This window comes from Trachypithecus francoisi, unplaced genomic scaffold (assembly GCF_009764315.1).
Source record: "Trachypithecus francoisi isolate TF-2019V2 unplaced genomic scaffold, Tfra_2.0 Lachesis_group21, whole genome shotgun sequence".
Taxonomy (NCBI): Eukaryota; Metazoa; Chordata; class Mammalia; order Primates; family Cercopithecidae; genus Trachypithecus; species Trachypithecus francoisi.
The window spans coordinates 2,336,763-2,348,241 of NW_022681467.1; the positions used below are offsets into that span (position 1 = coordinate 2,336,763).

The 11,479-nt window shown below is 38.8% G+C and overlaps 1 pseudogene; it reads right to left on the reverse strand.

The window, feature by feature from the left end:
- Nucleotides 1-5,180: 5,180 nt before the first annotated feature.
- On the reverse strand, nt 5,181-7,456 carry LOC117068219 (annotated as a pseudogene).
- Between the last annotated feature and the right edge of the window lie 4,023 nt (nt 7,457-11,479).

The following is an 11,479-nucleotide window of genomic DNA, read 5'->3' on the forward strand; positions in this document are numbered from 1 at the left end:
ACTGCAATATTACCTAGAGAGGGATGATAAATTATAAACTATTTGAAAGTAGTTTCTGAATAATTATGTTTGCTTCCTTTCCTACTTAAAACTATATATGTATAAACCTTTCTGTAATTATTTAGTGATAATTAGGTGATTATCACATAGTTTTTCCACCAGAAGAAAAGGCAATACTATTAAATTTATAAAAGTTAATCTTAGTGGACAATATTTCAAATTTCAGATTTATAGTTCAAAGTTAACATATCATCCTGGAATATAATATGTTTGCCTCTAAATAAATGAAAAGTAAATATAGCAATAGTGTTTATGATTTAAAATAAATACTTTACATGCAACAGCTTAACCATCATCAATATGCAAGCTAATAAACATTTCCTCAAGAAAGCATTCAAGACAAAAATATTTATATTTACTTGGCCATTGAGTTGTCAGACATCAAAAAGGGTTTTTTGGACACAGACCTTATGACTTGATTCAGTTCACATATTAAGTTCATAAAAGCACCCTGCCAACAACTCTACATTCCTTCTTATTTCTCACTTCACTTAGGCAAATACCACTAAGGAGTAACAGCATTAGCTGGAGATGCCATTCTCAGATCTTTAAGGTAATTGCGCTTGTAAATGTTACTTAAATTCTTAAAATGGCTTTAGAGAGGCTTTCATTCTATAAGAATTATAACATGAAAGGCACATGTGTAAGAGAACGTTTATGTTAACTTGATATTGTACAAACATTAATAAGAGTAAAAAGAATTAGGCTTTATAGATGCTTTGAGAGTGCCTAGCTAAATTGGGATTCCAGTAGCTGCCACAGTGGCTAGTCACCCTAGCAACCCTGTCTTAACATGAAATGAAGGGGAGCTGGATGTGAGTGTTTACAGTGTGCCTGCCATGAGATACTTCTTCTGCCTGGCAGATGGCCTTAGGCTTAGTTGTCTGAGACCTGGGAAAGGGGATACGGGTCCTCACACAGGAAACTTGTTTATATTGTCAGAGGTCCTTGTGTGTGGTTCTTGTGTGACCATGTCCAGTTTTATGCCTGTCTGACCATCACTCTGGTGCTAAGATCCTGACCTTGTGTTTCCCCTGGTGTTCCAGGGAAATCCTGGCCTGGAGCAGCCCCTAGTTTTCCAAATGAAAGGCACATATTCCATATACCACCACAACAAGAAACTAGTTCAAAGATTTCTACTTGAACCTGGGCGGGGAGATCATAATGAGGGCAGACCTCTGTCCCTGGGTCATCCAAGACAGGAATGAAGAGTCAAGGCAAAAGAGAGAGAGAGAGAGAGTGAGTGGCAACTAGTGGTATATATAAGGGAATAGAGTGTGGGTGACTTCAAGTTCAAGGACAAATGCCTAAATTTTCCATTTTAAAAAAGTGGCAAGAAAGCGGGGAGCCAAATATATTAGTCAGAAAACGCTTCTAAGTTCTTGTCTCTGCCCACCAGTTTGATGTCGGTGGGATGTAGATCTAGAAACTGTGTCATGGATAACTGGACTCTGCTTCTGCTATGAGAAAGTGAAACTGCCATTCAAAATGGATGCCAAGGCAACATGAAACTGCAGGAACTCACCACAACAGAGTGCTGACATGACAAAAGTTGCTCGGATTCTGTTTTGCTTTCAGAAAACTCTGACTTTTGATTTTAGTTAATTTGAATTAAGCTACCCATTATGACAGCACTTTGCTTTGAAGCGGGATTTTTGAATTTCAAGAATCAAAATCTCCTCCCAGTTGGTTGACAATTTATTAAAGCAAGAGGTCTCAGGAGATTAGCACACGTAATATTGTAAGACATAATGTCATAGGGCTTGTCGTTACAAAACAAACATTTTAATATGGATCAGAATACATTTTGCATCTCTTTTAAAAAGTCAGAAAAGGCATAAGGTGACATTAATATAAATTTTTTATATTCTCTTCTGAAAAACAAAATATCAAGACTATTAAAATATTTCAAATGTACATGCGTTAAAGCCTATCAAAGTAAATAAAAATTGGCCATGTTTGTGCTATTAAAAATAAGCTAAGTGGAGAAACATCAGTCATGTGGGTTACACTGTTTCCCTCTCCAGAATTGTATTTGCCCCTTGCCTGTTCCTATTGCTAGTCTTATACTCAGAAATTTTTCATAGTTGATTAGCAGTCATCTCGTATGTCTTCAGAATATGGTGGATATGATAATGATCATAATCCAACTTGTTTTATGGTACTCAAGTAACAAGTTGAAAACTTAAGATGAAATATAATTTGAATTTGATTATAGAAATGATTGAATTGAATAAGCAAGTATTGTGCTGTTATGTTGTGGCAGATCTTTCACCGTTAGGTTTGATAAGGCAAATTTTTGATATAAACTTTAATGTCAAAGTATGAATATAAGATGTTACCTGTGCCTTACTAGAAAAAGGAATAAATTAGGGGAGAAAGCATACAAGAAAAGAAGGGATGGCTCCATTGATCCCCAGTGTTTATGTCACCACAGTTTAATCTTGACCAGTATATTAATCTTGACCAGGCATATAATCGTTAATACAAGTTTGAAGAAAATGGAAAGTAAACTATTGTTATTTGAATTATAAATAGTAATGGTTTAACTTTAAGTTAAAGAAATAAGTAAACTTTAAGTAAAAGAAATTAGTAAATTTTAAGTAAAAGAAATAAGTTTTTAAAGCTTATTTCTGAATATATTAATCAACAGTAATAATGTATTTTTAACTTAATCATAACAAAAGTGGAAGCAGCATTTACATGCAGATGTTTAGGTTTTCTCCACACTCTTTTGTGCTCCCTCTTGTTCTCTATCTCTCTCCCTCTCTGGCCTTCACTCTGTGTTTTTCAATCAATGGGTAATACACACATTTAATCCAATAAGATGTAAAATTTATGGGAAAGAATAAATATATATTAATTTACCAATTATTACACGCCAAACTCCGCATTAGATGTGTACCTGTCTATCACCTACCTATCTAAACATTAGGAGGTAAATTGCTTGAGGTTATATCACTCGTAAGTGCTAAAGCTTAAAAGAATATTCTAGACTATTTGATTAGAAAGTCCATGCCCTTTTCTTTCATGATAACCACTTCCAATCCAAGTGGCTATGGTATGAGTCTTAGAGTACCACTGATGTTTAGATAATTTCTTTATGTAGATACTAAAATAGTTATCTTGAAAATCTATGTCTTAAGGATAATATACATATGAGCTTCTGATGATCACAGAATATTTTGTCCTTTTACTAATCATGTACCATTTTAAATGATAAATTCAGAAATTGTTAAAACACTTAGAAAGGTTAATTATAAAATTTTGGTGATTAGTACTACGAGATCAACTGTGATATCAAACACAAGCTCTATACCCTGCACTCATTTGTAATTTAATGGCATCTATTCATGAATGACTCATTTATCATTTTGTACCTGTATTCATCTGGATATAGTATCAAATAGGAGTGCCACAGACCAGCATACAACCAATAGTGATATGCATTTATTCAGTCAGCAAATGCTGCAAAGGAAACCACTAGATTCTAGTTATAAACATTATCAGCATATATCAAAAAGCTTCTATAAAGTAGTTTTCAGTATGGAATACGTAGAAAATAAATTCATACATATAATTTAAATAAAATTAACATAACAAAAATGTCATCCTTTTTAACAATCAAAGTAGAATTTAATTATATAGATAGTCACTTGGAAAAATAAAAATAAGAGCATATACCATAAAATAAAGTTGTTAGGATCCAACGGAATAAAAAATATGAAAATATACTCTAAATTTTAAGTCACTGCATACATTAAAAATGGAATTTCTAAATTTTTGACAGTGTTATATGCAAATACCAAAATTTTTACTATACTGTTTACAAGGATTTCAGTCAAAATACTGACTAAATTAAATAAAGAGCAATTTTAATTAGGAAATTAGGACTCTAACTACAGGTGATTGTAAATTTTGTTTGTAACTGCTCCTCTAGGTACTCCGCTATTTATTATTATTCTGGGTCTCTCTGTGAGGGTGTTTTGGATGAGATAAACATGTGCATTGGTACACTGAGTACAGTAGTTTCTTCTTATCCTTGGAAGGGAGATAGCTTCAAAAATCTTCAGTGTATGCCTGCAACCACAAATAGTTCTGAATCTGACGGCTGTCAATCAGGACATATTTCTGTTCATCTCTTCCACCCACAAATGTAAAGCCTTTTCCATCTTAACCAAGCACTTATCACACACCGTGGCTATAACTTTTGCATTTTGAGATACGACAACAAAAACAGCCTGAATTTATTTTCTTCTTCACAATTTCATGGACAGAAAATTCACTTTTACTGTGAATTTAGCAACCTCAACACACAATATTTTTCCTTGTTGAGGACTTTCACTTTTTCACTTAGAGGACGCACTTTACTTTTGGCATATTCAGATTACCAGCATCACCACTATTACACTTCGGGGCCATTACAAAGTACAATAAGGGGTCCTTGAACACCAACACTGCCGCTGCCTTGCTATACTGCAACAGTCAAGCTGAGAACCAAGCAGCTACTAAGTGACTAATGGGTGGGTGGTGTATACAGAATGGATCTGTTGGGCAAAGGGGTGATTCACATCCTACCAGGGACAGTGTGGAATGCTGTGAGACTGCATCATGCTACTCCAAATGGCATGTAATTTAAAACTTATGAATTGTTTACTTCTGAAATTTCCTGTTTGACATATTTGAATCATGCTTGACCACATGTTAATGAAAATGCAGAACTACAGATAAGGGAGGATGACCAGGAAGCAGCTAGCCCTCACTAATGTGAGTGGGCTTCATCCAATCAGCTGAAGAGCTAAATAGAACAAAAAGGCAGAACCTCCTCCAAGTAAGGGAGAGTTTTTCCTACCTTCATACTGAAACTGGCATATCGGCTCCTCCTGGGTCTTCATCCTGCTGGCTGTTAAACTGGAATTGCCCCATCAGCTCTCCTGGTTCTCAATTTCTGGACTCAAACAAGAACTAAACCATTGGTTCTTCTGTGTGTGCCTCCAACATTTCAAATCACCCTGCAAATACTGAGATTGTCATCCTTCATAACCACAGGAGCTCTTTTCTCATAATAAATCCCTTCCTTCCTTCCTTCCTTCCTTCCTTCCTTCCTTCCTTCCTTCCTCTTCCTCTCTCTCTCTCTCTTTCTCTTCTCTTACTGCTGGAGAAATTTTACTGGATGAGAACCACAGCCTGGACTTGCTAGCCTTCTTGCCTTCTGTATGGGACTTGCTTTCAGTCTCGGCCTCACTCAGCTCCTCTGTGAGGCTCTGCGATTCAGAGAAAGGAAACACTGTCTTCAGGGTGTCCACAATGATATTCACCATCATTTTTTCTATTCTAGAGACCGTAAATTGTTTCCTGGCAAAGGAAATACGAGCATCTGTGTTCAGAGCAAGGAACTCCTGCACCTCCTCACTGTCAGTGATCTCTAGAATGGCACAGAGTGGCTTTAGGAATTATTCTAGGAGGCTCTTACGGGCTTCTACTCTGTCACTGTCCATGTTTCCAAATGGAAGATCTGGAAAGAGCTTTTTAGGATCCTTCACATTTTTTATGAACTTTCATAGATCCGGTTTCTTCTCCTGATGACCTGCAGATTCAAGAACCCAATAGCGATGATTCACAGTGTGGCAGGCCAGCTGCTGCAGGCTGCTGCTGTTGTCACCATCAAGGGCTGTCTCATATTTCACAGTACATAGTGTGCATGGGTGGAATCCGGTGCCACTGTGCTCTCGGGCTGTAATGGTGCCAGTGATATGAAGGTTCTGGATGACAACTGGGCCATATGGACTGCTTAGGGGCTCAAAGCTGAAGGTGGCTGAGCTGAGAGGACCAGGTGGAGAGGAGGAAAGCACAATTGGTGGCAGACTAGGATCAAGGTAGCTCACATCATTGACGAGATCCTTTTCTAAGCATGAGGGCAGTGAGGAGCAGGTCTTCTCCGGCTCCTCCAGCAAAGCTGTAACGGAGGTGGTAACATCTCCTTGTTCTATCTCCTTGTCTGCTGTGTCAATATGGATCTCTGGGCAGAAGTTCAGTGTGGAGACAGGCAGGCCTGTCTCTGTTTCTGTCCCTGGACCCTCCTCAGCCTCTTCTCCTTCAGCCTCTCTCCTTCCCTCACCATCTTTGGGTTCCAGAGCCTGGGAACCCTCTAGGGCACACAGGGCATCCTGAATCCTGACAGAGAGAAAGTGGCCTGGAGTCACGAGCATGATGGTTTCTAAGCCTAGTTCAGACAGCGGAGCCTCCAGCTCTGAGTCTTCACATAAGAACAGGGGGCCTCAAATATTTGGCTGTAGGAAATGTGATGAGTTGTTTCCTACTTTTCTTTCTTCAGACATCCCACCCAAATCTCCCCCTACAGCTTGTGTGGCCTTCTTCAACCTCTGAGGAGGGGCCTGGAGGACTCTCTGATTCACTGTTAACTTAGGAACCCTGAGGCTGCTATTAGAGAAGGAGTTCTCTCTTCTGGAAGCTGCTGTACCTCAGCAATCAGTGGCAGAGATGTGGGCACTGAGGGCTGTTCAGGGGCACTGGCTGGGCAGGGTGCTGGATCTCTGGCCTTGGAAAAGATGCCCATGAGTACAAGGTGGATCCAGAGAGGATCTGACAGCCTGCTGATCAGTGGGAAGATTACACTGCATGGGATGAGTGTGACCACGGCATGGCATCCGGTACGAGTTTTTAAGTGTGATTTGGGCACCAGCCCTTGAAGCAACAAATTCACAACGCCACGTGTATAGGTGACTTCAGCACTGGAGCTGTGCACAGCAGGATGTGGGGCAGTAGCCCGGCAGTAAGCCTCCCAGAGGTGGGAAGGCTCCACTGGACCATTCTTCCCTGTAATGGCCTCCGTGGCTGAACGTAGCTCTGCAGGTGACAACGGCAGAGAATCAGAACACTCTGGGCAAGAGCATGATGGTCGATCATGCTCATCCTCCTCCGAAGCCCCTGGACCAACCCTTTCATTGCTGCCTCCATTTCCTCCTCAAAGGCTGGCTCCTGGCTCACAGAACGGTACCAGAATAGCACAAAATCTCAAATAATCACATCTGGATGGTGCAGTTGATTTCCTGTTCCAGCTGTCTTTCTGCCTTAGGACATAGAGGACAGGTGGCCAATGGGATGAAGCCTTCTAGGAGCAGTGGATCTGAAGCCACTCCAGAGATGCTGGAGCCCAGCCATCCTCCCAGCACCACTAGCAATGCAGAGAGAAGGCACAGCAGCCTCACATTGACCAGAAGATGTATGACCAGGAGCCAGCAAGCAAGACCCCCAGAGCCATCAGCTTCCGGCTGCTCAACAGGTTACTGAGGTGACAGCTCGATCCAGCTGGAGTCTCCTTGAACGATGGCACTATTTCTGTATCCATGGCTGAAGGGACAAGGTGGCTTCCCCAGATGACCACCCTCAAGATTTTACTCCAGAGTTAGGGAAGGGGGGAATGAACTGTGTCCCAGATACAGGGACTGAGGCTCCAGGCTCTCTAAGTCCTATAGGCACTGCAAAGTGACAGTGGCAACTCTGCCATCTCCCCATGACTACCACTCAGAGTCCTCCAACTCTCCCCTTCCAATCAAGGTGTGGCTTTGGAGGAAATCTCTGCAGCCTTGATACTGTCCCAGGCAGAAGGCCTCTTTGCGGCCTTGGGGAGGGCAGTGCAGGGCTCTGGGGCCCACAGACACCTACACACACAGAGGACGGTGGCTGGCCAGGACTGTGACCACACAATGCCAAGAACCATGCGCCCACACTCAGCCCCGACCTGAAGTGGGCTCATCGGAGTCATCTCCACTGGCCTCAGCCTGCTGCAGCTGCAGACCTGGGTGACTGCACTCTCAGCCCTGCCTGTGTTAGGGCTGCCAGCCTGCCGGCTGCTGGCGACCAACAGTAGCTTTTTATAACTTAAATTTTCTATATTTTCCTTGCACATATGTTTGACTTTGATCATGTATTTTATTTACGCTTTTAAGAGAATGTACCTACAGTAAGATTACAATATAAAGGATGAACTGATGGGTGCTGACGAGTTGATGGGTGCAGCACACCAACATGGCACAAGTATACATATGTAACAAACCTGCACGTTATGCACATGTACCCTAGAACTTAAACTATAATAAAAAAAAAAAGTTACCATGGTCTGTGACAAATTTAGTTGTAAGTGCAGTGGGGAAAAAAGTTTAATAAAAACAATAAAGATATACAACACGTGGCTTCTCACAGTCTTTTGTCTCCCATATTATTCCTATCATTTATTCTATATTTCTAAGGTTAAGTAATATTAAGATCAGGTACAAGCATTGTCATGTGCTTTTAATTATTGAATATAAATGTATCACATGACAATTATATTCAACGTATTATTTCAAGCTATGTATAATTTTAATAATTTTATACAGGTTGCTTTGAAAATGAGAGTACATTTGAATATAACCAACAATGAGAAAAATATTTACAGTGCAAATATTCTCAACAAGATTTGAATTGCTGGTAAATTAAAAACAGATAACAAGCAAAATTTTGTATAATAATTTTCATTTAGTTTATGTTAAAATTTTTTGAATTCACATTAATCACATATCATGATATAATGTTTTTGTTTTTTTTTTTTTGAGACAGAGTCTTGCTCTGTTGCCCAGGCTGGAGTCAGTAGCATGATCTCAGCTCACTGCAACCCCTGCCTCCCAGGTTCAAGTGATTCTGGTGCCTCAACCTCCCAAGTAACTGGCATTACAGGGGTGTGCCACCATGCCTACATTTTTTTTTTTTTTTGATTTTTAGTCAAGACAGGTTTTTGCCAAGTTGGGCAGACTGGTCTGGAACTGCTGACCTCAAGTGATCCACCCACGTCAATTTCCCAAAGTGCTGAGATTACAGGCATGAGCCACAGTGCCTGGCTCTGATACACTGTTTGAAAGTAATGGGTGAATAGTGCATTTGAGATACTAGAGACCTATTTGAAACATTAAGTGTATGCATCTTACTCTCTTATTTCTTTTAAGAATGTATTCTATACCATTCTATGAAATCACTTACATATGTGCATTTTTTTATGTTGTCTACATGATATACAAACAAATATTTGGATACATGCAGAAACATAAATGACTCATCTAAAAGCTTTTCAACCTGACCCATAAACTCAGGTTATTTGAAAATGGAATGAAAAGTGTTACTGAACAGTTTTTACTATGGTTCATGTTTGGTAGGTATACACTAATATCCTAAAAACAAAACAAAAACCAGAAGTACCTTGATTTTATAATGTAAACTTCTGATGTCTAAATTAATCAATAAGATAATTTTTGTGTTTTTAACTAAGTGTATTCTATTTTATTTTGATGCTGTGTCATTCCACAATGGATAAAATACCAACTGACATTCATCAGGGGTAAACTAGTGAATTATCATCCCATTAAGATACATTTTGTTTCTGCTAAAGTAAAATCTTAATTTAAATGGAGGAATTTACCAAGTCAAGTGCTAAGATTTTATTTCTGCTACTAAATGAAAGATAAATTTAAAATTCAAATACATTCCATTACTCAATCTATTCTTTATCATCATGAGAATTAATATAGACAGCATCTTTTACACAGTGCATACATACAAAGCCTTATTTTCACTGAATTACAAGTAAAATATACGTATAAAATATATATACAAAATTTAGATACTAAATGATAGAATTTACTTATTTACCTGTGCATGACAGAATTTGATTCTGTTAATTATTCCAGGTACAGTAACTGGTTGAAAATGGGACATGAAGTAAACTGATATACTTAAAATTAACTATATCCAGTGAATTCATTTTAATGTCTCCAAGGAAGGCAAGCCCACCTTCTTGAGATAAGGAATGAGGGGTTACTTATTTTGGCCAAGTTGGTTCAATGATCTGGGGAACCAAAAACTATATGTACATGGATAGTTGTTTTGTTCCCCCCACAAAAAAATTGGGGAACCCATTATTTCCCAATTCATGCTTTTATTTTCATATAAGAGAACAGTTGATGCTCCAAAATCTTAAATTTTAATTAACCAAATACAATGTTCCTAAAGACAAACATTCACAAGAGTTAAGCCAGCCGGGCAGGGTGGCTCACACCTGTAATCCCACCACTTTGGGAGGCCGAGGTGGACGGATTGCTTGAGGTCGGGAGTTTGATACCAGCCTCGCCAACACGGTGAAACCGTGTCTCTACTAAAAATACAAAAATTATCTGGGCCTGCCTGGTGGCGTGTGCCTGTAATCCCAGCCACTAGGGAGACTGAGGCAGGATAATCGCTTGATCTAGTGAGTCAGAGGTCACAGTGAGCCAAGATCACGCCACTGTACTCCAGCCTGATGACAGAGCCAGACTCTGTCTCAAGAGAAAAAAAAAAAAAAAAGGAAAAAAATGGTGGGGAGGGATAGAGTTAGAAAAACAGAAAGGGAATATGAAACAGAGAAAATCAATAAACCATAATTAAATGTTTGGAAAGATAAAAAAAATCGGCAAATGTTTACTTAGGCTAAGCAAGAAAAAAAGAGAAGAGACTCAAATCACTAAAACTGGCAAGAGAAGAGTACACATCACTGCCAGTGTTACAAAATAAAAATGAATTAAGAGAGAATACAATGAAAATCTTATGCCCAAAAAGACAGACAGCCTAGATAGAATGCATGAAGTCCTAGAATGACAGAAACTAAAATAGTCTAAAGGAGAAATAAAAAATATAAATAGATCTATGGAAGGTTACAAGATTGGATTGTAATTTTAAAACCTTACAATAAAAATCTCATCTCAGCTAGCTTCCCAGGTGAATCAAACACTCTGAGAAATGAATATCAATCGTTCACCCACTGCTGCAGAAAATAAAAGGGGGAAAGAACACTTCCCAATTCATTTTACAAACAGGATTACTCTGACACCAAAACTGAATCACAAAACAATATAGACCAGTATCTTTGTTTTATAAAATCAAAAATCTTCAACAAAATACTGCCAAGTTGAATCCACCAACATATAAAATAGATCATGCACTGTGTGCAGATGTGATTGACCCCAGGAAGGCACCATTGATTTAATAGTCGAAAAATCAATGAATGCAAACACCATAGTAATATAGTAAAAGACCAAAATACATGAGCATCTCAACAGACGGAAAGCATTTGAGAAAATAGTAGATATTTTCATCATGAAAACACTCCAGTTATGGACAGTAAGATAACTTCCTGAAACTAGTGGTAGTTATCTATGAAACCCACAGCTATCATTACACTCAGCAATGAAAGGGTGAATCCTTTTCTGGTAAGATTAGTTACAAGAATGTCCACTCTTGCAAATTCTGCTCAACCTTATACTGTGGATTCTAGTGAGGTGTAGTTAGTAAAGAATACAAAATTGAAAACATACTGGTTGAAAATAAAATAATA